The following is a 27,007-nucleotide window of genomic DNA, read 5'->3' as shown; positions in this document are numbered from 1 at the left end:
GACACCCCACCCGTTGACTTCAATGAGTTCTCGGTCACTCAATAGACCATACCTTTTGGGTCCTGAGAAAATTATGTTAGTTGCATGGCCTCATAACCAAGTAAGGTGGAGGTAAAGAATGATAGTATGTCTGTCATTGTAGTAGCCAAATGAAAAATGGGAATATGACAAGGGACATGATTCCATTTATTGTGACACATCTCCATCAGTAAAGGCCAGTCAACATAATATGAACATAAATGTTTAATTATGTCATACTTACACACCAGGTACTACAATGCTACAACTGACCTGAAGGCGTCGCGGGCCAGCTACAGTGTCGGGAAGACCCGTAAACAGTACCTTGGAAATGCAGGGCATCGTGATCCTTGCAATGAGATCCGGAGAGTGGCATTGCTGGCGTCGCAGGCATCTGTTCCGGAGGTTGGTGCAGGGGTCGTCTGGCCCTTCTAGTCACATGCATTGCAGATCGAACTTCGGGCTGATGAAGTCAGGACCTCTAGCATGGATGGCGTCAGGGCTGCCGTGAGAAGCGGGACAATGCGATGTGCGGTGCCCACAGGTCACGGTGTAGGCAGTGACTTGGTGATGGCATCCAGAAGCGTTGGTGAGACCAGGGCTGTGGTGTGAAGTGGGGAGATGCGACGTGCAGTGACACAAGGTCATGGTGCCGGCAACTGCGGCGTCGTGGCTGAAGTGCTGTCGTTGGTAGGCTCAAGTCGGTGACTTGGTGAAGGACGGGCTCCTTTCGGCATCCACGTGTCGCAGTGCAGATAGGGGCGTCTGTTGACAACACTGGAGTCGATGGTGCAGGCGTCGGTGGACAGCGTCTGTGGTGGGGATAGGACGGTGCTTCGTGTACCTCACGAGTGGTGTCAATAGGCCACGGTGCAGGCAACGGTGCCGGTGTCAGCATGACCGGTGCCATCGGAGATGCCCAGGCTGCGATGTGAGCAAGGCAATGTCTGAGTGCGGGGCCAACAGGTCACGGTTCAAGCAGCGGCTCTGTGGTGGCATCGGATGGAGGCGTCGGTAAGACCAGGATTGCGGTGCGAAGCGGGGCAGTGCGACTCCGTGCAGCGTCAGCAGGTCACAGTGCAGGCCAGCGGCATCTTTGCCAGCGTTGCAGTGGTTTTTCTTCTTGAACAGCACAAAACATACAGTTCCCAGTGCTGTAGGCAGATGAAACTGAAGTCTTTGATATCCCTGAGACTTCCAACAGGAGGCCAGCTCTACTCCAAGCCTTTGGAGAACTTTCTCAAGCAGGATACAGAGCAAAGTTTACCCTTTGCTCTCTTTTAAGGCAGAAACAGCAACTGCAGGCCAACCCAGCAAAGCAACACAGCAAAGGGGCAGTACTCCTCCTCCAGCTCCTCAGCTCTTCTCCTTGGCAGAGTTTCCTCTTGATTCCAGAAAGATTCTAAAAGCCTGGGGTTTTGAGTCCACTACTTATACCCCTTTCTGCCTTTGAAGTTGTCCAACTTCAAAGGAAAGTCTCTGCTGTTGACACGATCCTCACTTGCCCAGGCCAGGCCCCAGACACACACCAGGGAGTTGGAGACTGCATTGTGTGAGGGGAGGCACAGTCCTTTCAGGTGCAAGTGACCACTCCTCCCTCCACTCTAGCTCAGATGGCTCATCAGGATATGCAGGCTACATCCCAGTTCCATTTGTGTCACTGTCTAGAGGAGAGGTGTAAACAGCCCAGCTGTCAAACTGGCCGATACAGGGAATCCACAAACAGGCAGAGTCACAAAATGGTTTAAGCAAGAAAATGCATGCTTCCTAAAAGCGGCCTTTTCAAACTAACAATCTAAAAAACAACTTCACTAAAAGATGTATTTTTAAATTGTGAGTTCAGAGACCCCAAACTCCACATCTCTATCTGTTCTCAAGGGGAAACTGCACTTTAGGAATAATTAAAGGCAACCTACATGTTACCCTATGAGAGAGATAGGCCTTGCAACAGTGCAAATTTGGCAGCATTTTACTGTTAGGATATGTAAAACATACCAGTACATGTCCCACCTTTACCATACACTGCACCCTGCCTTTGGGGCTACCTAGGGCCTACCTTAGGGGTGCCTTACATGTAGTAAAAGGGACGGTTGGGGACTGGCAAGTGGGTGAACCTGCCAGGTCGAATTGGCAGTTTAAAACTGCACACAAAGACTGCAGTGGCAAGTCTGAGACCTGCTCACAGGGCTACTCATGTGGGTGGCATAATCAGTGCTGCAGACCCACTAGTAACATTTGATTTACAGGCCCTGGGCACGCCTGGTGCACTTTACTAGAGACTTCCCAGTAAATCATATATGTAAATCATGGATAACCTAATCACCAATACAATTAACATAGGGAGCATTTGCAACTTTAGCACTGATTAGCAGTGGTAAAGTGCGCAGAGACAATAAACCAGCAAAAACGGAGTTCAGTATACCATAAAAACAGGAGGTCAGAAGGCAAAAAGACTGGGGAGACATGCCGAAAAGCTGCCAGGTCTAACAGTAAATAGCAGTTTTGAATATGCATGTTCACATGACCTGCAACCAGATGGATGAATGGAGTTACTCGAAAAGAGAAAGAGAGAGAGAGAAATGGAGAGCGACAGAGAGAAGAAATGTGTCAGGGACAAGAAAAACAATGACAATGGCAAGAAATAGAAAGGAATGATGAATGCCAGGGAGAGAAAAAGAAGTAAGACATGAAGAGACCACAGACATGAGAAAACGTCATAAAAACAGAAAATAGAGGGTGAAGGGAAAGAGAGCTGCCACTTTTTGGTAGAGAAGTTATTGATGTGACCCTGAAATGGATCACTTAATTTATTTTCTCCTTTGTCTAGAAAATATATTCTGTTCAATAGATCTACTTAAAACAAGTCCACCCCCTTTCCGACCCAAATCTCCCTTTTGTGAACGTTTTAAAATTAGGAGGTCTTGGGAACAATTGGAGAGAGCTGGATGGAGGTGGAGTGAGAGGGAAAGTTGAAGAGCTGGGCTTGACAAATGAACATATTGCCACCAGGCCCACTTTTCAGCCAACTCAATGAACTGCCTTGGCCTTTAAAGTCCTAAGTCTGGTTGCTACCATAAATACTTTAAAACGTCTGCATACTTGGTTTTCACCATATAATGTACAGTAGTTGGGAGAAAGAGTACCTGGGCTGACACTTACTGCCCCGTCGGACCTGCATTTTAGATGCAAACGGGATATGTGACTGGCTCTTTGCCATCATATTATGTGAATAACTTTACCCGCCTTCCTCACATTTTCAGTCACTAGTCTGCTTCTGATTTAAGCCTGAGTCTGAACTAACTCGTTCACCATCATAGATGAAGTTCTGGTATGAGCATGACCTGTTTCGAGCCCTGCCGGCCTTTCAGAGGTGACACAAGCATGTGACAAGCTATTCTTAAATCTATAATTCTGTTTAACCTACCGGCTTTTGAAGGATAGTTCTGACCAAATGAAAGACTGCCCTAGTCCTATCTGTCTTTCAGAAGAGACTTTAACAACACACTGAAGTACTGAAAAGCTTTCCCTTGTCATGTGTGACACCTTCAGCCAGTCGTCCTGGATAGGTGTTGAGCTGCGCTTTGGCTTGTGGGAAATTCCTTTTTGCTTTTCCATTAAAATAACAGTTCCAAGTCCCAGCATGCTAAGTATTGCTACTAAACGAAAAGTATGTTAAAAAGGTTGCTTGTCTAACAGAAATGTACTAGCTGCTCATTTGCTCTTTCTCATTTTGGTAAGTATGTGCGCTGATGTGCTGCAGGGCAGATCTGTTATTGTTATTAAATGACACCATTCTTCGGGTTGACAGTGTTGATATAGGTACTAGTAGGTTTGCCCTATTCAATCACTTCAGAGTTCGTGAAAGGCATTATTGATCATCAGTTAAATGGTTGTAAATATTGCAGGGCTTACAGAAGAGAGTTGATTTTTGTCCCATAATTATTTTTTCCCATCAAGGACAAACTCTCTTCAAGAATTTTCTGGCCATACCTATCCTGTAACTGTTGTAAAGCACATTTGTACACATCTTCCCCAAAGAATTGATTTTGAAATTTACTCATTTACCATTTAGCATTCCCTTTATCTATTAATCCATGATTGGTCACACGCACATACTGTCCAACCACCAACCTTGGCATAGTTTTTCCACTGATGATTCTTCTCAACACTTTATTTTGACGCTCTTGCACCCATTCTCTCACAGAACTAAAATCTTTCCCATCTGAACTTCTTTGTTTTCTGTTCCTTAACCACCAAGGAATTAACTTACAAGATGGTTTCCGACCCCTCAATAACTAAAAAGGTGTTTTGCCAGTAACTGAATATGGTGGAATTCTGTAAGATAACAACATATTTTGGATGGCCTCCTTCCAGGACAAATGAGATGCCAAAGCTAATTATATAGCTTCCTTGGTTACTTTGTTAAATCTTTCGACCTGACCATTTCCTTCAGGATGATACAATGACACCCTCACATGGTGTATACCAGAAACTTTCAAAAAGGATTTAGGCCCTCATTCTGACCTTGGCGGTCTTTTCGCAAGACCGCCGAGTTACCGCCGCGGTGAAGACCGCCGACCGCGGCGGTATGCCGCTGTGCACATTCTGACCGCTGGGAGCGTTCCGCCGGGAAACCGCCAGCAGCCACACTGGCGGTCGGCGGGAAAGTGAAGACTGGTCAACCTCCACCGCCACGCCAGCAGAACACCGCCCACAGAATTACGACCCACATTTCTGTGTGGTGGTCTTCTGTTGGCGGTCTTCTGTTGGCGGTCACCTCCCCATGGCTCCCGTCGCCTCCCGGAGGACCAACGCACAAGGTAAGTTGATCGTCCGTGAGGGGAGGGGGTGGGGGGGTGTTGTGTGATGTGGGCGTGCATGGGGGTGTGCGTGTGAGTGTGTAGAGGGGGTGTGTGAGTGCGTGTATGCGGGCGGGTGGTGCTGCTGTGTCTATGGGTAATGTGTGCTGTTCGGCAGGTGCGCGTGTCTGCATGTATGTGTGCGGGTATGTGTCCCCGTTGTGTATGTGTGTGTAGGGGGTGTGTATATGTGCATGTTGGGGGTGTGTGCATGTCGGGGTGCATGTATGTGCATGTCGGGGTGGGGGTGGGGAGGGGGTTCGTACCACCTCTGGGGGGTGGCAGGGGGGTGGAGGGTGTGGGAGGAGGACTTGGGTGGGTAGTGGGGGGTGGGGGAGACCCCTATCAGTGCCAGGGAAGGAATTCCCTGGCCCCGATAGTGCTTACCGCCATGGTTCGCACGGCGGTTCCCGCCCGCAAGAAACCGCGGCGGTAGGCAGGGTCATAATACCCTTGGCGGTCTTGGGACGACCGCCGGGCCGGAGTGCGCAAACTCCAGCCCGGCGGTCATGACCGCCGTGGCGGTCGGAGTGGAGAAGTGGCGGTCGGTCGCGGCGGGGACCGCCGCGGTCAGAATGCCATTTTTAATACCGCCGGTCTGTTCGCGGTCCGACCGCCGTCTCTCCGCCGACCGCCAGGGTCAGAATGAGGGCCTTAATCTTTTCAGAGGTAAGTTGCACACTGTTATCTGAAACAATAGTTTCAGGAATGCCTTCCCTCACAAATACATCCTTTAAAAATTCAATAACTGTATCAGTAGTTATATTGCCAACCATACGAACTTCTGGCCATTTGGAAAAATAATCAACTAGGACAATAGCATATGCTTCCTTTGCAGATAAGGTAATGAACGGTCCCATAAAATTGATCACGGCCTTGCGCCATGGGGCATCTGGTAATTCAACCATCTGTAGTGGCACCACTAATGGTTTCACAGATTTATCACTCAATACACATTTACTACACTCTTTTACCCAATGGTCCACCATACCATCTAGTCCCAGACACCAAAAGATTTCTTTGATCTTCCTCCTAGTACTTGCCATGCCACCATTACCTTCATGCCCCAAACTGACAATGGTGTCACGCATGCCATAGGGAGGAACAATTTTACCACCTCTTAATAATAATGTCATTTGACACAGACAATTCCTCTTTAACCTTCCAGTATGTACAGCACTCACCTCGCAAATTCCGTTGCGATGGCCACCCCTTCAAAATAAACTCCTTCACTTTCAACAAAACCTCATCCTTCTGCATTTCTTTCATCCACACACTTTCAGATATTCCACCATCCACATTCCCGTTTAGCAGGAACATCACATCATCATGAGTGAACGCAACATCACACTCACCATCATCAAACTCTTCAACACTTCCATGAAATAGTGGTAAACAAGACAACCCATCTGCCACGCAATTACTCTTCCCCAGAAGATGCAAAATCTCAAAGTGGTACATTTTTTATTTCAAAGCCAACCTTGCCAACCTAGGAGTAAGGTTCCTACCCCCTCCCGTACTCAAAATGTTAACCAGAAGCTTGTGAGCCGTACAAATGTTAAATTTGTGCCCCCATATATACATTCTAAATCGTTGTACAGCCCAAGTAGTAGCTAACAACTCTTTCTCAACTACGGAATAGTTTCTTTTTGCTTGAGAACAATTACGAGAGGCATATGCGAACACCCATCTGTCTCTTTTCCTTTGTTGAGACGAAACTGCCCCAATACCATATTCAGAAGTTTCCACTGATATAGTACATTCAGCAGTTTTGTGAAATGATTAAAGGCAAGATACATTAACAATTTATTCCTTTATGGTCGCAAACTCCTTGGCATGTATCTCTTCACAGCAAAACATAGCATTTTTCCTCAGCAAGGCACGGAGGTTCTCCACCTTGGATGCAAAGTTTTCCACAAAACGAGAATAAAACTCTGCTAGGCCTAAAAACGATAACAATTGTTCCTTGCACTTTGGTTCTGGAGCTTCACTAATAGCTTTGACATGACTAATCTTAGGCCAAATACCATCCTTAGAAATAATATGACCTAAATATTCCACGTGGCTCTCACCAAATTTGCACTTTTGATCATTAACAGTTAGTCCATAGTCTCTCAATGCCTGCAATACTGCCTTTAAATTTCTGTCATGCTCAATTCTGTCATTACCATTTACTAATATATCATCTTGGAATACCTTTGCACCCTTAACATTTGAAAGTATTTTGGATAACTCCCATTTGGAAAACTACAGATGCACTAGCCAATCCAAATGGCATCCTTTTATACTGGAACATTCCTTCTGGTGTAATACATGCTGTCCAATGTTTAGACTCAGCATTCAAATGTATTTGATGATACGCACTTGCCAAGTCGATAGCTGAGAATACTGTAGCATCTCCGATGGACGACATCAGTTCCTGCAAATTTGGCAAGGGAAATGCACCAACCCAAACTGCATCATTGAGTGCCCGCAGGTCAACACACATCCTGAGGTCCCCACTAGATTTTACTGAAATTACAATCGGAGAAACACAATCCGAGCATTCAATTGGTTCGATAATATCCTTGTGACACAAGTCCTTTAATATTTCCTTCAATTTCCCCTATAGTTTAAGGGAACATTCCTCAACTTTTGCCTTACAGGAATAGCATTCTCCTTTAATACAATTGTATGTTGGAAGTTTTTCATACTCCCCAAGCGACTGCTAAACACGGTGGGAAACATCCTCTTTACATCAAGATACAAATCATTCTGTAGTGTATCCATATTCACAGTGTACACTGGAGGACTGGCACTAGGGTCCACTTTCAACCCCAATTCACACATATATGCGGCCAACCCAAAATTGTTGCCCCACTTTCCGCTATGAGAATTTCTCCTGAACACTTCTTATCAGCAAATTCAATTTCTATCTGCGTTTTTCCTACAATCGCAATTTCATGACCAGAATAGCTACAAGGGCTGTTTTTTGTTTTTTGTAAATTCCTTTCTGCTCATAACTGATTCAACAGTGGTTTGCCCATTATAGTGTACCATGCACACGAGTCCAACATAACCTTTACTCGTGCCCCATCAATATTTACATAGCACTTGGGAAATTGAAGGTCTCTTCCCTTAATGTTACTACTCTGAATGCTTAATACCATATTCTGCATTCCTTCCTCAAATTCATCATCATCCACACTCTCCACAATACAACTCACCTTTCTTCCAAAACTTCTACATATTCTTGCAAAATGTCCTTTTTTCTTGCACACACTACAAATGTTCCCAATTGCAAGATATCCACTAAAATTTGCAAAATGTGAGCTGGCACTGCATCTAAAACACAATTTAGAATTGTTATTAATCCCAGATTTGTTATCCCCACCAACAGAATGTGATACAACCTTTTTTCTTTTTTCCTTTACAATCCCTGTCTCTACTTATAGCACACAGAGTGTCAATAATTTGACTTCCTTTCTCATAGTTTGTATGCAATCCTCAGTAATCTCAATGCTCCTTGCCACTTCAACAGCTGTTTTTAAGGATATTTCCCCCAAAGACCATAGTTTCTCCTGTATTTTTTTAGATTTTGTCTTCATTAGTAATTGATCCCTTAAAACGTGATCATATGTCATATGATCAAAGGCACAAGTAACCGCTAGGCCTCTCAATGGTGCCATATACTGTTCAATAGATTCATCTACCTTCTGTTCCCTGGAATAAAATTTATATCATTCCATAACTACATTTATTTTCTGGCCATACCTATCCTGTAACTGTTGTAAAGCACATTTGTACACATCTTCCCCATTCACATTATCTACAGGTGGCAAATTTTTTAATTCCCTTAACCCAACAGCCCCCAAACAATGTTTAAGCAATGACAGATGTCTATCAGGTGAACATTCACCTTCTTCCAACACTTCTACGTACGCCTCAAATAAATCCAACCACAATTCCCACTGAATAGGTGGATCTCCTGGTTCATTTATAAAAATGGTGGAGGTTGAATACTAGACATTTTGCAGATAACAATTTGCAATGGTAATGTATATATATGTGGCAACCTACTATATACACAATAAATAATCAATGTGGCTGAAAGTTATCGGCACAAAAATGCCTTAAGTACAAAATGTCTCTCATATATCCATAAAATGTATTATCTTAATCCTCTTTCTTCTTGTTTTTTTAAATGTATAGAAGTGGAAAATGGTGATCCAGTAACAGTAAGTTCCTGCACCTTCAACAAACACAAGGTGTGCTTGTCACCGTTGCGTTGAAATTATTGTTTTTTTTTCTTTTTTAAATTACAGGCACAAGGTGTGCCTATCACTGTAGACTGATGTAAAAGATAGGAAAACTTCCCAACCCTCTTCAAAATCGCTGCCGCACACTACGTAGCAAGCTTTCTAAATAAATTTGTGCACACTCCAAACCATAATTCCATGCGTAGTTGCTGCTCTTGGTCCACCGAAAACCAGCCTAATGCCCCATAAAAACGCTGCCAAAGTACTCCAGATGGAGATGGAAATGCGTTCTTGATTTGCTGCTAGCAATGCGTCCTCAATTCTTGTAAGCAGCTACACGACATCCAAACACCGATCTCAGCAACACATTGCGATCGCTGAGCACATCAACACGCGATCGTTATTTCGGCCCTCCTGCCCGTCTTGTCACCATTGTTAAGACAGAGACCAACGGGTGAGAGCAAGTCTTTTATTCTCAAGATGTTACGTGGACCATTACAGGAGCAATATTGGAACCGACCTCCTGGATCAACCGTCGCCCAACGAATTCCCCTTTCTCTGTCTTGTGATGTAGATCGAATGTCGATCTGCATTCCACATTTGATCCACGCACCACACTACTCCATCACAAAAGTGACGGATATCCCGCCTGCAGTTTTACAAGTTCCATAGGATATTCTGGAACTTGTAATATAGCAGACAGGATATCCTTCACTTTTGTGACAGAGTATCCCATCTGCCAAGGTCGTAATCAGGCCCTGAATGGGTGATATTTACTATTCCCACTCCAGTACTGAGTAAGTCAGGGAAGGTGTTGGACACTAAGGGCCAGATGTAGCAACCCGTTTGCGACTCGCAAACGGTGAAAATCGCCGTTTGCGACTCGCAAACGTGGGTTTGCAATTCAGAAATGCATATTGCGAGTTGTTACCGACTCGCAATATGCATTTCCGACTCGCAAATAGGAAGGGGTGTTCCCTTCCTATTTGCAAGTCGCATTGGGATGCAATACCATTTGCGACCGCATATGCGGTCGCAAATGGCATCGCAGTTACCATCCACTTCAAGTGGATGGTAACCCAATCGCAAATTGGAAGGGGTCCCCATGGGACCCCTTCCAGTTTGTGACTGGACCCCAGAATATTTTTTCAGGGCAGGGAGTGGTCCAAGAGACCACTCCTTGCCCTGAAAAAAAACCGAAACTAAAGGTTTCGGTTTTTTTTGAAGTGCAGCTCGTTTTCCCTTAAGGAAAACGGGCTACACTTTAAAAAAAAAAAACTGCTTTATTTAAAAGCAGGTCGCTAACATGGAGGTCTGCTGACGTCAGCAGGCCTCCATGTTAGCGAGTGCCTATACTCGCAATGGGGCAGCAATTTGCGACCCACCTCATGAATATTCATGAGGTGGGTCATTGCAACCCCATTGCGAGTTGCAGTCGGTGTCTGAGACACCGTACTGCATAGCAATTTGCTACTTGCAAATTGCGAGTCGCAGGGACTGGCAATTTGCAAGTCGCAAATTGCTTTTTTGCTACATCTGGCCCTAAGGGCCTAATTAAGAGTTTGGAGGATGGGATAGCCTGTCTGCCAAACTCCCGACAGGGTGGCTGCAGCCGTAGTGGCGATCCCCCCACCAGACCTATTAGATGTTTCCTGCAACGCTGACAGGTGGAAACCTCCGTTTCTGCCCATCAGCCTAGCGGGAAACAGGAGACAGCATTGTCTCTGGCTTTAAATCGAGCCGACGACAATGCTGCTGCTGCAGGATGCACCAGCACCTTTGCAATATTCACTGTCTGCACAGCAGACAGTCAACACTGCGACAGTCCTGGGCAAAGGGACCCCTGCACTGCCCATGCCAAATGCGAGGGCAGTTCAGGGTACCCCCTGAGGCCCCCTAAACATGTTCCATGTTCTCCCCCAGCCTTTTCATTGTGGTAAAACCACCATGAAAAGGCTGGCGGAGAACAAGGTCGTAATCAGCAGTGCAGAGCTGCATGCAGTGCCTCCCTGGCTAATTGCAATCTCCGCCACCGCCAGGCCATCGGGAATCGTTCTAACTGCCAGGGTCTTAAAGTGGAGGTCAGACCTGCATATCAGCGGTGGTCCTGACCACCACCACGAGGTTGGCAGTCTTAAGATCGCCAACCTCGTAATGAGGCCCTTAAAGGTGTGACATTTAATATGCCCACTCCAGTACAAAGCAAGTCAGGGAAGGTGTTGGTCACTAAAGGGGTAACATTTACTATTTCCACTTTACTACAGTACAAAGCACATCAGGGAAGGTGTTGGACACTAAATGGGTGACATTTGCTATTCACACTACAATTCAAACAAACTTAAAAAGCATAAAACAAATTTATTACAATTACAAATTAAAGAATTGAAAATATATAAAAATGTCCATTACAAAAATATTAATTAAGAAAATGCATAATTCATAATGTATATGACAAATTATTGAATTAAATATTTTTTAAAGTTTACTACATTTTAATCTTATAACACACTATTTAAAAATATTATTAAATATATGAACATAAAATGTAAAAATATGTTTTTTACAAATGCAGAAAACTACTTTCCAAATATTTTTTTTAATTATTTTCTAGCAGTGAGAATTGCTTAAAAAAACTACATTTTTTATTTTTTAGTTCTTCTAATAAAGTTTTTTTATTTTTTAACAATGTACATTTTCTTTTATAGATTTTACAATTCATAACATTTTTATTCAATATATTTTTTAATATACAATTTATTTTCATTTTTTCATATTTACACATAAACATAAATAACATTTTCTAACATTGTAAATTATTTTTACAATAATATTTAATAGATGTATTCTAATTTTTTACATTTTTTTAACATTAAATATGTGTTTTACATTTATAAAATTTCAAATCATTTTTAAAAATCAACAATTTACTAAACCAATATTTAACTTATTAATTAAAAATATTTTAAAATCTCTCCACTCTTGTTTCCTAAAAACCCAACATTCTGGCACTAAAATAAAATTTCTAAAAATCAAAAATAATATTACAAAATTTAAAAATAACTACTAAACAGTAATACATATTTTTTTAAATCTCCCCGATAAACCCAACATCCTGCTACTAAAAGAATGTATCTAACTATCAAAAATAAAATAAAAAAATTGTATTTTAGAAACTAAACATTTTAATAAAACATATTTAAAAATGATAACATATTAAAATAAATACTAGACATAGATACCATAAAAAATAATATTTATATAACACACTATTCACCAATAAAAAGTATTATCACCTTCGATATATACTACATTCATATTAAAAAAATATTTTAAACAACACCTAAAATGATTTTTTTTACAACGATATTCATGTCCACGATATTTATGTTATCAGGATATTCTCAACACAATATTTAGGTTAAACAATATTTTGGGTTAAATATTTTGTTAATTTACCTCTTGAACACCTCACCACAGTGCCAAAATAACACCGCTATTAAACAGTCAGAGCTGATACAAAACATCAGAAAATAATGAATCCTTAAAGCTTTGAAAAACGAAAGTGACATTGCACTAACCAACGGACATTACATGATATTCAAAATGCTCAATGAGGGTGTAGAATGCTGCTTTTGACTAATCGTCCTCTGTTGTGTGCAGAAGATGATGAAGATTGGGGAACATTTGTGCTTCTTAAAACTGACTCCAGAATGTGCTTTATGAGAGGTAAAATATATTAATGTTTGATTAAAATCCATGAGACTGGTAATACATATATATATATATATATATATATATATATATATATATATATATATATAGAGAGAGAGAGAGAGAGAGATGAGATCAGGCAAATTAGTTACAGGTTGTAGGTATGTACAATGTAAAATGATTTGCTCTTATCTAATGTTTATCTTATTCGATATAATGATGCCTGAGAGTGTCATAGAAGCTTCTATCATTCTGATATTAAAGGTGTATGTGCTGAAGGTAAGCAGATGCCCCCTAGCCTCATCTGTGTTTCATCCTGTTCTCCCACTGTGACACTGTTGCCTTTTAAAAATATTTTTCACTGCTTTCAGATCCCTTTCTTGCTTTGTACCCCCATCTCCTTCTGCTAGCCATCTTCCCCTCTTTTCCTCTCGCTGCCCCCTGCATGCTCCTTACATGTTTTTCCACCTCACATAATCTCCCAGTTCCTTGCCCCACCCAGCCCCACCCACCACCCTTTGCCTTCCCAGGACCTACTTATTGGAGGCCCTAATTGTGGACCAGTAAATATGCAGATGCTGATGCTTATATTTCTAACCAGGTGCCTCTTAACCCTTTTTCTGCTGCCATTTGTATCTGTTTTCTGCTCTTGTCTGCTATTTCTGTAGTGCCATTTTCTTCAGTTTTCTGCTAGTTTCTTCTGCCATGTTCACTCTTTTTTTGTTCATTTCTGCCACTTATTTGTTTTCTTGAATTCCATGCTCTCTGTCCTCTCTCTGTGCCACTGTTGCTTGCCCTAATATTTTTCACCACTTTTGGATCCTTCTCACTATTTTTTTCCCTCCATTACCCCCAACCTTCTGGGGTCTTCTCCTGCTCTTATCCTCATGAAATATTTTCAGGAAGTGATTACCAAAGAGCATGCAATTTGTCACAAGGCGAAGCTGAGATTAATACACAACAAGCTTTCTGGGTCCACAGTTTCCATTTTGTGCATTACACAACAAATGGTTTGAGTGGTTCCTATGATTTGACTCAAGGTCTATTCTCCCCCAAAAAAGGTAATTGTGCTGTAGGATGTGCTCATACTTTGAGGGCACAACCAGCTTATTTGGCAAAGTGGTAAAGCCAGGATTAAATGTCAAGTCTCATTGTGCCATGGCTAAAACTATCCCACTGCCCCATGTCTAATGGGGGAGATCGGGGTTGTGTCTGCCTACTTCTGTGAATTGCACATCTTGTTTTGGGACTTTGTGAAGCATTTTTAAAGAACCTGTGTTTCAGCACTCTAATGCACAGGCATAAGGAGATTGTGAGACGCAAAGTTTTATTTCCTTCAAATTTAATAATCAAGTTACTTCATATGTACACTTGTCCCGCCAAAGGTAGTGATAACCTGCAAAAACACACCCCACAAGGGGCCAGAGGACTCGTGGCTCGGTTAAAGCATAACACAGCATTTTCAAATCATTGACTGGTCTAGAGACTGGCAGCTTTATTTAGGGGCTGTATAAAATTAAACCCTCAAAATAATTCCATGACTCAATGTTCACAGTATGTACATGCTTTGCTTTCCCTATGCCAACTTACAAACCCTACCATCTCTGACACCCCACCCGTTGACTTCAATGAGTTCTCGGTCACTCAATAGACCATACCTTTTGGGTCCTGAGAAAATTATGTTAGTTGCATGGCCTCATAACCAAGTAAGGTGGAGGTAAAGAATGATAGTATGTCTGTCATTGTAGTAGCCAAATGAAAAATGGGAATATGACAAGGGACATGATTCCATTTATTGTGACACATCTCCATCAGTAAAGGCCAGTCAACATAATATGAACATAAATGTTTAATTATGTCATACTTACACACCAGGTACTACAATGCTACAACTGACCTGAAGGCGTCGCGGGCCGGCTACAGTGTCGGGAAGACCCGTAAACAGTACCTTGGAAATGCAGGGCATCGTGATCCTTGCAATGAGATCCGGAGAGTGGCATTGCTGGCGTCGCAGGCATCTGTTCCGGAGGTTGGTGCAGGGGTCGTCTGGCCCTTCTAGTCACATGCATTGCAGATCGAACTTCGGGCTGATGAAGTCAGGACCTCTAGCATGGATGGCGTCAGGGCTGCTGTGAGAAGCGGGACAATGCGATGTGCGGTGCCCACAGGTCACGGTGTAGGCAGTGACTTGGTGATGGCATCCAGAAGCGTTGGTGAGACCAGGGCTGTGGTGTGAAGTGGGGAGATGCGACGTGCAGTGACACAAGGTCATGGTGCCGGCAACTGCGGCGTCGTGGCTGAAGTGCTGTCGTTGGTAGGCTCAAGTCGGTGACTTGGTGAAGGACGGGCTCCTTTCGGCATCCACGTGTCGCAGTGCAGATAGGGGCGTCTGTTGACAACACTGGAGTCGATGGTGCAGGCGTCGGTGGACAGCGTCTGTGGTGGGGATAGGACGGTGCTTCGTGTACCTCACGAGTGGTGTCAATAGGCCACGGTGCAGGCAACGGTGCCGGTGTCAGCATGACCGGTGCCATCGGAGATGCCCAGGCTGCGATGTGAGCAAGGCAATGTCTGAGTGCGGGGCCAACAGGTCACGGTTCAAGCAGCGGCTCTGTGGTGGCATCGGATGGAGGCGTCGGTAAGACCAGGATTGCGGTGCGAAGCGGGGCAGTGCGACTCGGTGCAGCGTCAGCAGGTCACAGTGCAGGCCAGCGGCATCTTTGCCAGCGTTGCAGTGGTTTTTCTTCTTGAACAGCACAAAACATACAGTTCCCAGTGCTGTAGGCAGATGAAACTGAAGTCTTTGATATCCCTGAGACTTCCAACAGGAGGCCAGCTCTACTCCAAGCCTTTGGAGAACTTTCTCAAGCAGGATACAGAGCAAAGTTTACCCTTTGCTCTCTTTTAAGGCAGAAACAGCAACTGCAGGCCAACCCAGCAAAGCAACACAGCAAAGGGGCAGTACTCCTCCTCCAGCTCCTCAGCTCTTCTCCTTGGCAGAGTTTCCTCTTGATTCCAGAAAGATTCTAAAAGCCTGGGGTTTTGAGTCCACTACTTATACCCCTTTCTGCCTTTGAAGTTGTCCAACTTCAAAGGAAAGTCTCTGCTGTTGACACGATCCTCACTTGCCCAGGCCAGGCCCCAGACACACACCAGGGAGTTGGAGACTGCATTGTGTGAGGGGAGGCACAGTCCTTTCAGGTGCAAGTGACCACTCCTCCCTCCACTCTAGCTCAGATGGCTCATCAGGATATGCAGGCTACATCCCAGTTCCATTTGTGTCACTGTCTAGAGGAGAGGTGTAAACAGCCCAGCTGTCAAACTGGCCGATACAGGGAATCCACAAACAGGCAGAGTCACAAAATGGTTTAAGCAAGAAAATGCATGCTTCCTAAAAGCGGCCTTTTCAAACTAACAATCTAAAAAACAACTTCACTAAAAGATGTATTTTTAAATTGTGAGTTCAGAGACCCCAAACTCCACATCTCTATCTGTTCTCAAGGGGAAACTGCACTTTAGGAATAATTAAAGGCAACCTACATGTTACCCTATGAGAGAGATAGGCCTTGCAACAGTGCAAATTTGGCAGTATTTTACTGTTAGGATATGTAAAACATACCAGTACATGTCCCACCTTTACCATACACTGCACCCTGCCTTTGGGGCTACCTAGGGCCTACCTTAGGGGTGCCTTACATGTAGTAAAAGGGACGGTTGGGGACTGGCAAGTGGGTGAACCTGCCAGGTCGAATTGGCAGTTTAAAACTGCACACAAAGACTGCAGTGGCAAGTCTGAGACCTGCTCACAGGGCTACTCATGTGGGTGGCATAATCAGTGCTGCAGACCCACTAGTAACATTTGATTTACAGGCCCTGGGCACGCCTGGTGCACTTTACTAGAGACTTCCCAGTAAATCATATATGTAAATCATGGATAACCTAATCACCAATACAATTAACATAGGGAGCATTTGCAACTTTAGCACTGATTAGCAGTGGTAAAGTGCGCAGAGACAATAAACCAGCAAAAACGGAGTTCAGTATACCATAAAAACAGGAGGTCAGAAGGCAAAAAGACTGGGGAGACATGCCGAAAAGCTGCCAGGTCTAACAGTAAATAGCAGTTTTGAATATGCATGTTCACATGACCTGCAACCAGATGGATGAATGGAGTTACTCGAAAAGAGAAAGAGAGAGAGAGAAATGGAGAGCGACAGAGAGAAGAAATGTGTCAGGGACAAGAAAAACAATGACAATGGCAAGAAATAGAAAGGAATGATGAATGCCAGGGAGAGAAAAAGAAGTAAGACATGAAGAGACCACAGACATGAGAAAACGTCATAAAAACAGAAAATAGAGGGTGAAGGGAAAGAGAGCTGCCACTTTTTGGTAGAGAAGTTATTGATGTGACCCTGAAATGGATCACTTAATTTATTTTCTCCTTTGTCTAGAAAATATATTCTGTTCAATAGATCTACTTAAAACAAGTCCACCCCCTTTCCGACCCAAATCTCCCTTTTGTGAACGTTTTAAAATTAGGAGGTCTTGGGAACAATTGGAGAGAGCTGGATGGAGGTGGAGTGAGAGGGAAAGTTGAAGAGCTGGGCTTGACAAATGAACATATTGCCACCAGGCCCACTTTTCAGCCAACTCAATGAACTGCCTTGGCCTTTAAAGTCCTAAGTCTGGTTGCTACCATAAATACTTTAAAACGTCTGCATACTTGGTTTTCACCATATAATGTACAGTAGTTGGGAGAAAGAGTACCTGGGCTGACACTTACTGCCCCGTCGGACCTGCATTTTAGATGCAAACGGGATATGTGACTGGCTCTTTGCCATCATATTATGTGAATAACTTTACCCGCCTTCCTCACATTTTCAGTCACTAGTCTGCTTCTGATTTAAGCCTGAGTCTGAACTAACTCGTTCACCATCATAGATGAAGTTCTGGTATGAGCATGACCTGTTTCGAGCCCTGCCGGCCTTTCAGAGGTGACACGAGCATGTGACAAGCTATTCTTAAATCTATAATTCTGTTTAACCTACCGGCTTTTGAAGGATAGTTCTGACCAAATGAAAGACTGCCCTAGTCCTATCTGTCTTTCAGAAGAGACTTTAACAACACACTGAAGTACTGAAAAGCTTTCCCTTGTCATGTGTGACACCTTCAGCCAGTCGTCCTGGATAGCTGTTGAGCTGCGCTTTGGCTTGTGGGAAATTCCTTTTTGCTTTTCCATTAAAATAACAGTTCCAAGTCCCAGCATGCTAAGTATTGCTACTAAACGAAAAGTATGTTAAAAAGGTTGCTTGTCTAACAGAAATGTACTAGCTGCTCATTTGCTCTTTCTCATTTTGGTAAGTATGTGCGCTGATGTGCTGCAGGGCAGATCTGTTATTGTTATTAAATGACACCTTTCTTCGGGTTGACAGATTTGATATAGGTACTAGTAGGTTTGCCCTATTCAATCACTTCAGAGTTCGTGAAAGGCATTATTGATCATCAGTTAAATGGTTGTAAATATTGCAGGGCTTACAGAAGAGAGTTGATTTTTGTCCCATAATTATTTTTTCCCATCAAGGACAAACTCTCTTCAAGAATTGATTTTGAAATTTACTCATGTTTGACGATTAACCAAAGTCTTTAAAATACATACTTTTTCTAAATATTTATTTTGAGAAGAACAAAGTCTCACCTATAAAGTTACATTTTAATTCCATCTGGTGTTTATCATTTTTGTTCTTACATGGAGGTGCTGGAACAAATTTCAGGGTGGGGATGCTGCACTGCATGTTACACCACTGAAGTCATAAGGATTGTGAAAAATCCACTAATTTCCTAAAGAACAAGTACTGTAAATAAGCCACAACCATTCAGCAGATGAATGGTAAATGTGTGGAATTTAGCCAGTTGTGCATTTTGGAGAATACTGTTACAACTATGGGCCAGATGTAGGAAGTTACTAATCTGCATTTCCTTAATAGCAAATCCTAAGAAATCACTATTTAGAAAATGCAAAATGGAATGTACAAAAATAGAGATTCCCTAATAGCGATTCTTAAAGAGTATTTAAGAAATGCTATAGGAAATCGTAAATTAGAAATGTAAAACTGAGGATGCCTAGAAGCCTACCCACCCCCACTTGATGCACCCCAAAAAAAGTGGTGCACGTGTAAAGCACACAAATGCCTTTGGGGCATTTGTGCTACATGGCATTTAAAAAAATACATTTTAAATACATTTTTTCAAACTTGCACATGGTTACCATTGACTTGGAGTCTGTGGTAATAGCATTTCCCCTATGCCAGAGGTCTTCAATCTGTGGGTTGCGAACCCCAGTGGGGCCGTGGAGTGCTGGGCAAGGGGTCCTGCATTCCCCCAGCCTCACTTGTCCGTCCAAAGCCACACAGACAGCCAAAGACGCCTATGTGCTAGAGCTCCTGCTTCCTGAATGAAATGCAAATGTGTGCTACTAGCAGATCTGCAAATGTAAAGGGTGATGACAAACATTTATTCTTTTTGAGTGGTAATGCAAAGAGTTAACAACTGCCCTGTGAAGTGTGTGCTTTTAATTGTAATTGTATTTACATAGTGCTTACTTCACCTGAATGTGTTGCAGGGACAGCTATTAAAAAATGGTATTGCATATGTCTTGTATTACTTAAATCTATATTTTGGAAGCACCCTTTTATCTTAAACCTTTTTGTAGTGGCTTATCTTATATTTTGTGTAATGCAAAGATTAAATAATGCCTCACATGTTCACAGTGCTTTCTGTCATAAGCTGTGACCTTGTGGCACTAAAAATATACAAGTCACTATTCTCCACTGCACAAACCAAGATTTAATTCTGTTGCTCTCTGGTTACACACAGACCTCTGCAGTGCATTAACTAATAGAGGTTTCATAATGCACTATAGTACATTTCCAAATGAGTAACATCTTTTTTTTATTTATTTTTCATTTAAGCTCGCTATTATTTTATATGTATCTACCTGACGGTGAAAGACTTAAAAAAACATACATAATAATTTGGGGCTTATTTATTAGAGACTTGCACCCCCTGGAGCATCACTCTTTTTGACGCTCTGGCAGCACAAGCCTCTCACTCATACCTATGAGGCGACGCAAAGCCACCCTGCATAGCTTTGCATGGCTGCATAGATATGGAGTAAGGCAAAGCAGTGCAAGTCGATGCGTTGCCTTACCCTGCACCAAGGAGGCATCCCATGGGCGTTGTGGTGGCTGTTCCCACGCAAAACCCATGGGTTTTGACGCTGCACCAGATTGACAAAATCACGTAAACTAGAGCAGTGCTAAAACGGTACACCTCCCAGAGCAGGCATAATTAGGAAAAATGTTTAATTTCTCCTAGTTTTTTCCTCTTTCCATATGTGTTGCATTCTGCCACACATATAGAAAGAGAAAAATGCCTCTCGGGATTGATTTAGTGCAGGAGGTAACCCTTCCTGCACAAAAACAATCCCGCCTTCGTTGGCGCTAGGGAGCAATTTGTGCACCAATGCAGGGGGAAAGGACAGGAATGCACTGTATTTCATAAATATGGTCCATTCCTGCCCTTTTATATTGGAGTAGGGCAGTGTAGCAAGAAGACTTGCGGCACTGCCCTACGCCAATTCCTCATAAATTAGGACCTTTGTTTTTAGGCACACCTTTGACCACACCCTACACTCACTAACCTTTGGCTTGCTAAAGACTGTTTAATATTATTTCCTCACCATAAAAATGATTTGCTGTGGGAATTGGGGAAGTTTATGATTGTCGATGATGAGGAGTACCAGGTTCTAGAAATTTTTGTCAGGAGGGGGTCCTTACACCTACAAAATTTTGAGAGGGGGTCCCGGCATCAAAAACTTTGAAGACCTCTGCCCTATGCCCATTTTGCATTTAGGAAATGATTTGTACATATGCTTTTTTATAAATCGCAAATAGGACATCCCTATTAGCAATTTCCCTTTTAGGAAATCCCTATTTGCAATTTCCTATTTAGGGCATTGTAAAAGGTGATTTCTACTAGGTAGAAATCACATTTTGCAATTCCCTAACTTCCTTTGCACATATGGAAAGACAGTATTGCATTTCTTAACAGATCGAAATTGCAATTTGGTCCTCTAAGAAATGCAATTTACATTTGTACATCTGGCCCAATATTACTAAAAATGGTGTGGTAGTTAAATGTAATTTACAAATAGCACATTGTCCTTTGATATGGGCACAACATTTTCATTCTGTTAAACTATATAGCTCACAATGATAAGTGGAAATCAGATTTCAGCAAATATTTATCATTTGCACATTGCCAATCAAAGTGTCTTAATTTGTTTTCACCTTATTAAACATTTTTTTCCATCACACGTGACAATTACAAATATATTTCCTTCATTTTTTCTTTTCTAACTGCTGGCATATTTTGAAATATTTACACAGTTCATGTACAGGTATGAACATTTTGTTGTATGTTATAAAAACTTGCAGCCTTTCCTTTCACACTCCTTGTACCCCACCAAGACTGTCAGATAGTTCTCCTTATAGAGGGTCTTATTACGAGTCTGGGGGTCAACAGACTGCCAGACTCGTGGTGGCAGTCATGACCGCTGCGGGTTTGGCGGTCAGACTGCCAAATTAAGAGTTTGGCAGTTGGACTGCCATACGACCACCATCTCAAGCAGAAACAATGTTCCTGACGGGCTGACTGCCTGACCACCATGCAGTTTGGAATCAGCCAGGCGGTGTTGAACTCAGTTCCAGCCTGCTGATTACAACCTGGTTCTCTGCCAGCCTTGAAACCACCATGAAAAGGCTGGTGGAGAACAGGTGGCAGGGGGCCACAGCAGCCCCCCTGCACTGCCCATGGCCATGGCATGGGCAGTGCAGGGATCCCTCTGCTGTGCAATGTGCATTACGAGGGTGCTGGTGCCCCCTGAAGGCAGGAGCATTGCCTTGTTTTCAGCCCATCAGCCCAGTGGGAAATTCGTAGTGGGGTCGGCGGGTAGGTCGCAAGTAAGGCAGCAACCTCCCGGTCGGAAGTTTGGTGGACGGGTCTTCGCATCTGCCGAACTTGTAATCGGCCCCAAAATCCTAAAATTTTGGAGTCAGCAAAAGAAAAGTAAACACAAATCTTCATGTTAAAAGAATAGGCAGCAATTTGTCAGAAGCCTTAGCCTGACATTTGACCTCTGTCATTGACCGCAAAGCAAATGAGACAAGATTAAGACACAATTTAAAGACATCTTAATTGCCTATTCACCAGCTGAACTCTAGCTTTGGTATGTTTTGGGTGATGCATCACTGCAGCACCTCCACTTCCAGGGCCTACGACCTGTACTTTGAAATGTAACCTTTCGCACAAATTTTGCCAAATCTCTCTTGACAACAAACTCCCCTCTTTCTTGGAATAGTTACCCCCATTTTCTGCCTACTGTCAATGTATTTGACTGTGTCCACTGGGATCTTCCTAACCAGGACCCCAGTGGTTATGCTCTCTCCCTTCTAATTTGATAACTGTACCTTTTTGTTCCAAAATTGGCATACTGGTCTCCCCATGTAAGCCCCTAGTATATGGTAACTAGGTACCCAGGGCATTGGGGTACCAGGGGATCCCTTTGGGCTGCAGCAGTTATTCTGCCACCCATAGGGAGCCCATGCAAAGTGTTCTGCAGGCCTGTCATTGCAGTAAGCATGAAAAGGGCGCATGCACTCTGTTGGAAAGTGGATTACTTGAAGGGCAGGTAAGTATCTACACTTAGTAATAGGACACTAACCCCTACTAGATTCAGTTAGGCCTCAATAAATTAACCCCAGCTCAACTCTTGCTAGCTTGGCAACCAGCGACAAGGCTTAACTTAGGAGACAAAGGCGGTCATTACAACATTGGCGGTAAAAGCCACTTACTGCCGTTCAGAAGACCGCCAACACACCGCCGCGGCCACGGAATTCCGCCACAGCTATTATGACCCACATCTCGGAATCCGCCAAAATTCAGACACCCACACAAGTCCGCCACACCAAAGATCAGTAATAAACTGGCGATAACAAAACCTCCACTGTCACGCCAACAGAAATACGCCTACACTATCACGACACACGAATCCACGCGGCGGTCTTTCATCCGCGGTATTCCATTGGAGGTACACACCGCCGCCCTCAGAATACACACACATTTACAAAACACATCCACATTGGACAATTCAAAATACACACACCTGATACACATACACACACCACTCTCACACACCCATTACAATATAAAACAAACACCCACATCACCCACAAACCCCTACCACAAAGAATTCTGAAAGAAGGCCAGAGAGAGACACCACCAGCAAGAACAACTGCATCCACAGGCACACAACTTCATCACCCACACAACTTCCACGCACCTCACACAACACACCACTACATATCACCACACTTATCACCACACACTCCACCCCACACATCACCTACACCACCCCATGGCACGGCAAAGACACCCCAGGTTCTTGGAGGAGGAGCTCAGGGTCATGGTGGAGGAAATAATCCGGGTAGAGCCACAGCTATTCAGAGCACAGGTGCAGCACACCTCAATTGCAAGGAAGATGGAGTTATGGCGAAGAATAGTGGACAGGGTCAACGCAGTGGGACAACACCCAAGAAATCAGGAGGACATCAGAAAAAGGTGGAACGACCTACGGGGGAAGGTGCGTTCCGTGGTCTCAAGACACCACATGGCGGTCTGGCGGACTGGTGGCGGACCCCCACCTCCTCCCCCACAACTAACAACATGGGAGGAGCAGGTCTTGTCTCCTGGGGGCCTCGCAGGAGTAGGTGGAGGAATGGACTCTGGTAAGTCAAATCTTAACTATTACAACCCCCACCCTACCTGCATGCCAGCACATACCCCACCCTCACACTCACCCAATCACTCTAACTCCTCACAAACCACACATCCCAACACCAAGCCCTGCATGCAACTACAAAGCATGGACACCCATCACCGAAGCATGCCCACCTCACATACCCATACACCCCCCTAAACCATCATCACACAAGCTCCCACACAGGAATGCTAGTACACGCTCACCCACCCATTGCACACCATTACACACACAGATTTAACAAACATCCTTTTATAGCCCTGCAGGACCCCTACCCAACGTCACTGGACAGGAGGGTCCACACCACCAACAGAAGAGGCCCACAGTGATGACAGCACCTCTATCCAACTGGATCTAGATGACCAGCCCGGACCATCGGGGACCTCTGGACAGTCGGTTCCCCTCACACTGGCACAGGCCACCACAGACCTTCCCCCTCTGGAAACACCAGCACAGCACCCACCCAGCGGGCCCATACCTCCGTCCCCAGGACACGTCCATCAGCTGTGTGTCCACCACTACTGGAAACCCAGGATAACCCACCACCCCAACAACAACAGGGACCTGGGGGCAGTGGCAGTGGGCACACGGTCCAGGGGACGGAGGCCCAGGAACACAGGGGAATTGAGAGGGCTGCCGTGCGACATGGGGAAGACAGGTCAAGGGAACCCAATCTCCACGAGGCCCTCTCCTCCATCATGGGAGCATACCACCACTCCCAGGAGACGATGGCAACGGTACTGGACAAGTTTCAGGAGACCCAGCCCATGCAGGAGGAACAGTATATGGGCTTCAGGGAGGAACTCAGAACCATCAGCTCCACCCTAGACACCAGGAGGGACACTAGCGCGGACGATGAACTGACCACCACCTCCGCCGGCGCTAGTGGACAGGACGCCCCGCCACAGGACCACCACGCCAGCGCCCCACCCCCTTCAGACGGAGAACCACGCCGCAAACGGTCCCTGAGATCCAGGAACAAGACAGAGAACGATGCCAAGACCCCCGCCAAGAAATGAGACCACCCTGATTGTCATCCTACTGTCCCACTTTGTCACCCTGTCCATAATTAAACTGCCCCAGCTCCACTATGCCCATATGGGCAATGCACCTGTGAGACTAATAGACTGGACTCTGCCATGGACACTCCTCCGCCATCACCCCTCACCATTTAACTACCCCCTCCAATATTTTGCATTTAAATAAACACACCTAAAGCACAAAATGATCTGGAGTCTGTCTGTGATTTCAAAATAGTGTATTAGCAATTACAGTGACAAAATGTTTTTGAAATAGTAATGTCAACATACCTATGTCACACAGCTCTGGTCCATGAGGAATTTAAGCAGATGTCACACAGTGGGACCCACATCTGTGAAACCGTAAGGGAAAGTGACAACTCAGTGACCATACACTGGGTGAAAACGACAGACAGGAGAGAGTTAGTAGTGTAAAAGTACATGTAGTAGGCAGGATTGTATTCTTACCAGTGTTTCACTGGAAATATTGCTGGATCACTGAGTCACTGTTGTGCATGTCTTCTTCCTCTGCTTCCTCCTCATCACTGTCCACAGGCTCCACAGCTGCCACAACACCACCATCTGGACCATCCTCCTGCAGAAAAGACACCTGGCGTCGCAAAGCCAAGTTGTGAAGCATACAGCAGGCCACGATGATCTGGCACACCTTCTTTGGTGAGTAGAATAGGGATCCACCTGTCATATGGGGGCACCTGAAACTGGCCTTCGGGAGGCCGAAGGTCCACTCGATCACCCTCCTAGTTGGCCCATGGGCCTCATTGTAGCGTTCCTCTGCCCTGGACCTGGGATTCCTCACTGGGGTCAGTAGCCATGACAGGTTGGGGTAACCAGAGTCACCTGCAAATGGCGAGGGGCAACTGTTAGACACATACAAACCTGGAGGGATAACCCCAGACAACCATTCCCACTGACTTGCTTCCAGGTGCTCACCTAATAGCCACACACGGTGCCTCTGGAGTTGACCCATCACATAAGGGATGCTGCCATTCCGCAGGATGTAGGCGTCATGCACTGAGCCAGGGAACATGGCATTCACATGGAAGATGTACTGGTCTGCCAAACATACCATCTGTACATTCATAGAATGATAACTCTTTCGGTTTCTGTATACCTGTTTACTCCTGTGGGGGGGACCAAAGCCACATGGGTCCCATCAATGGCACCTATGATGTTGGGGATATGTACCTGGGCATAGAAATCACCTTTCACTGTAGGCAAATCCTCCACCTGAGGGAAAACGATGTAGCTCTGCATGTGTTTCAGAAGGGAAGACAACACTCTGGACAATACGTTGGAAAACATAGGCTGGGACATCCCTGATGCCATGGCCACAGTTGTTTGAAAAGAGCCACTTGCAAGGAAATGGAGCACTGACAGCACCTGCACTTGAGGGGCGATTCCTGTGGGAAGGCGGATTGCTGACATCAGGTCTGGCTCCAACTGAGTACACAGTTCCTGGTTTGTGGCACGGTCAAGCCTGTAGGTGATTATCAAATGTCGCTCCTCCATTGTCGACAGGTCCACCAATGGTTGGTACACCGGAGGATGCCGCCATCTCCTCACATGTCCCAGCGGACGGTGCCTATGAAGGACAACAGCAAACTCAGAGGTACGTACCCACAGTTTACACAGAACACCAATCGTACACAAAAGGTGGCCTGTATGTGTGTTGAGACTAGGCCTAGGTATGTGTGACGCAGTTGAAAATGAAGCCATGTGGGCCCCTGAAATGGCGTCTGCCTGACCTGTAAAGTGGGACAATGGGATGTGAGGTAACTGCGCTTGCGTTGTACACCGTCGCGGTAGGTGGTCGGAGACCACGGCGCAATGCTGCATTGGTTAACATTGGACCCTATGGGTCCCAGGAGCCAATGACGATGTACGCCGGCGGTGATGGTACGCACCGCCGCGGACATGACAGCCGCAGACGTGACCGCCATTTTCTATCTGTTCAATCACTTGATACATGATCGTCGACAGGAGAGAACCTACACTGCAAGTGCTGCTGTGACCTCGGTCTGGAAGAGACAATGGCTCGTGCGTTTGGGGAAAGGGCTTCTGCTTCACATCAAAGGAGATGGAGAGGCTCGTGGATGGGGTCCACCCCCAGTACACGCTACTCTACGGTCCTCCAGACAAACAGGTAAGTACACAGGGAGCATGTTGTATGGGCTATGCCTGTGTGGAGAGGGCTGGATGTAAGAAGGAACGGGGCAGAGTAATGCGTGCATGAAAGACGGTGAATGCATGTGCCACATGGCAAGG

Source organism: Pleurodeles waltl, chromosome 12, assembly GCF_031143425.1.
Source record: "Pleurodeles waltl isolate 20211129_DDA chromosome 12, aPleWal1.hap1.20221129, whole genome shotgun sequence".
In the NCBI taxonomy this organism is placed as follows: domain Eukaryota; kingdom Metazoa; phylum Chordata; class Amphibia; order Caudata; family Salamandridae; genus Pleurodeles; species Pleurodeles waltl.
Note: the sequence above shows the minus strand (reverse complement) of the source record.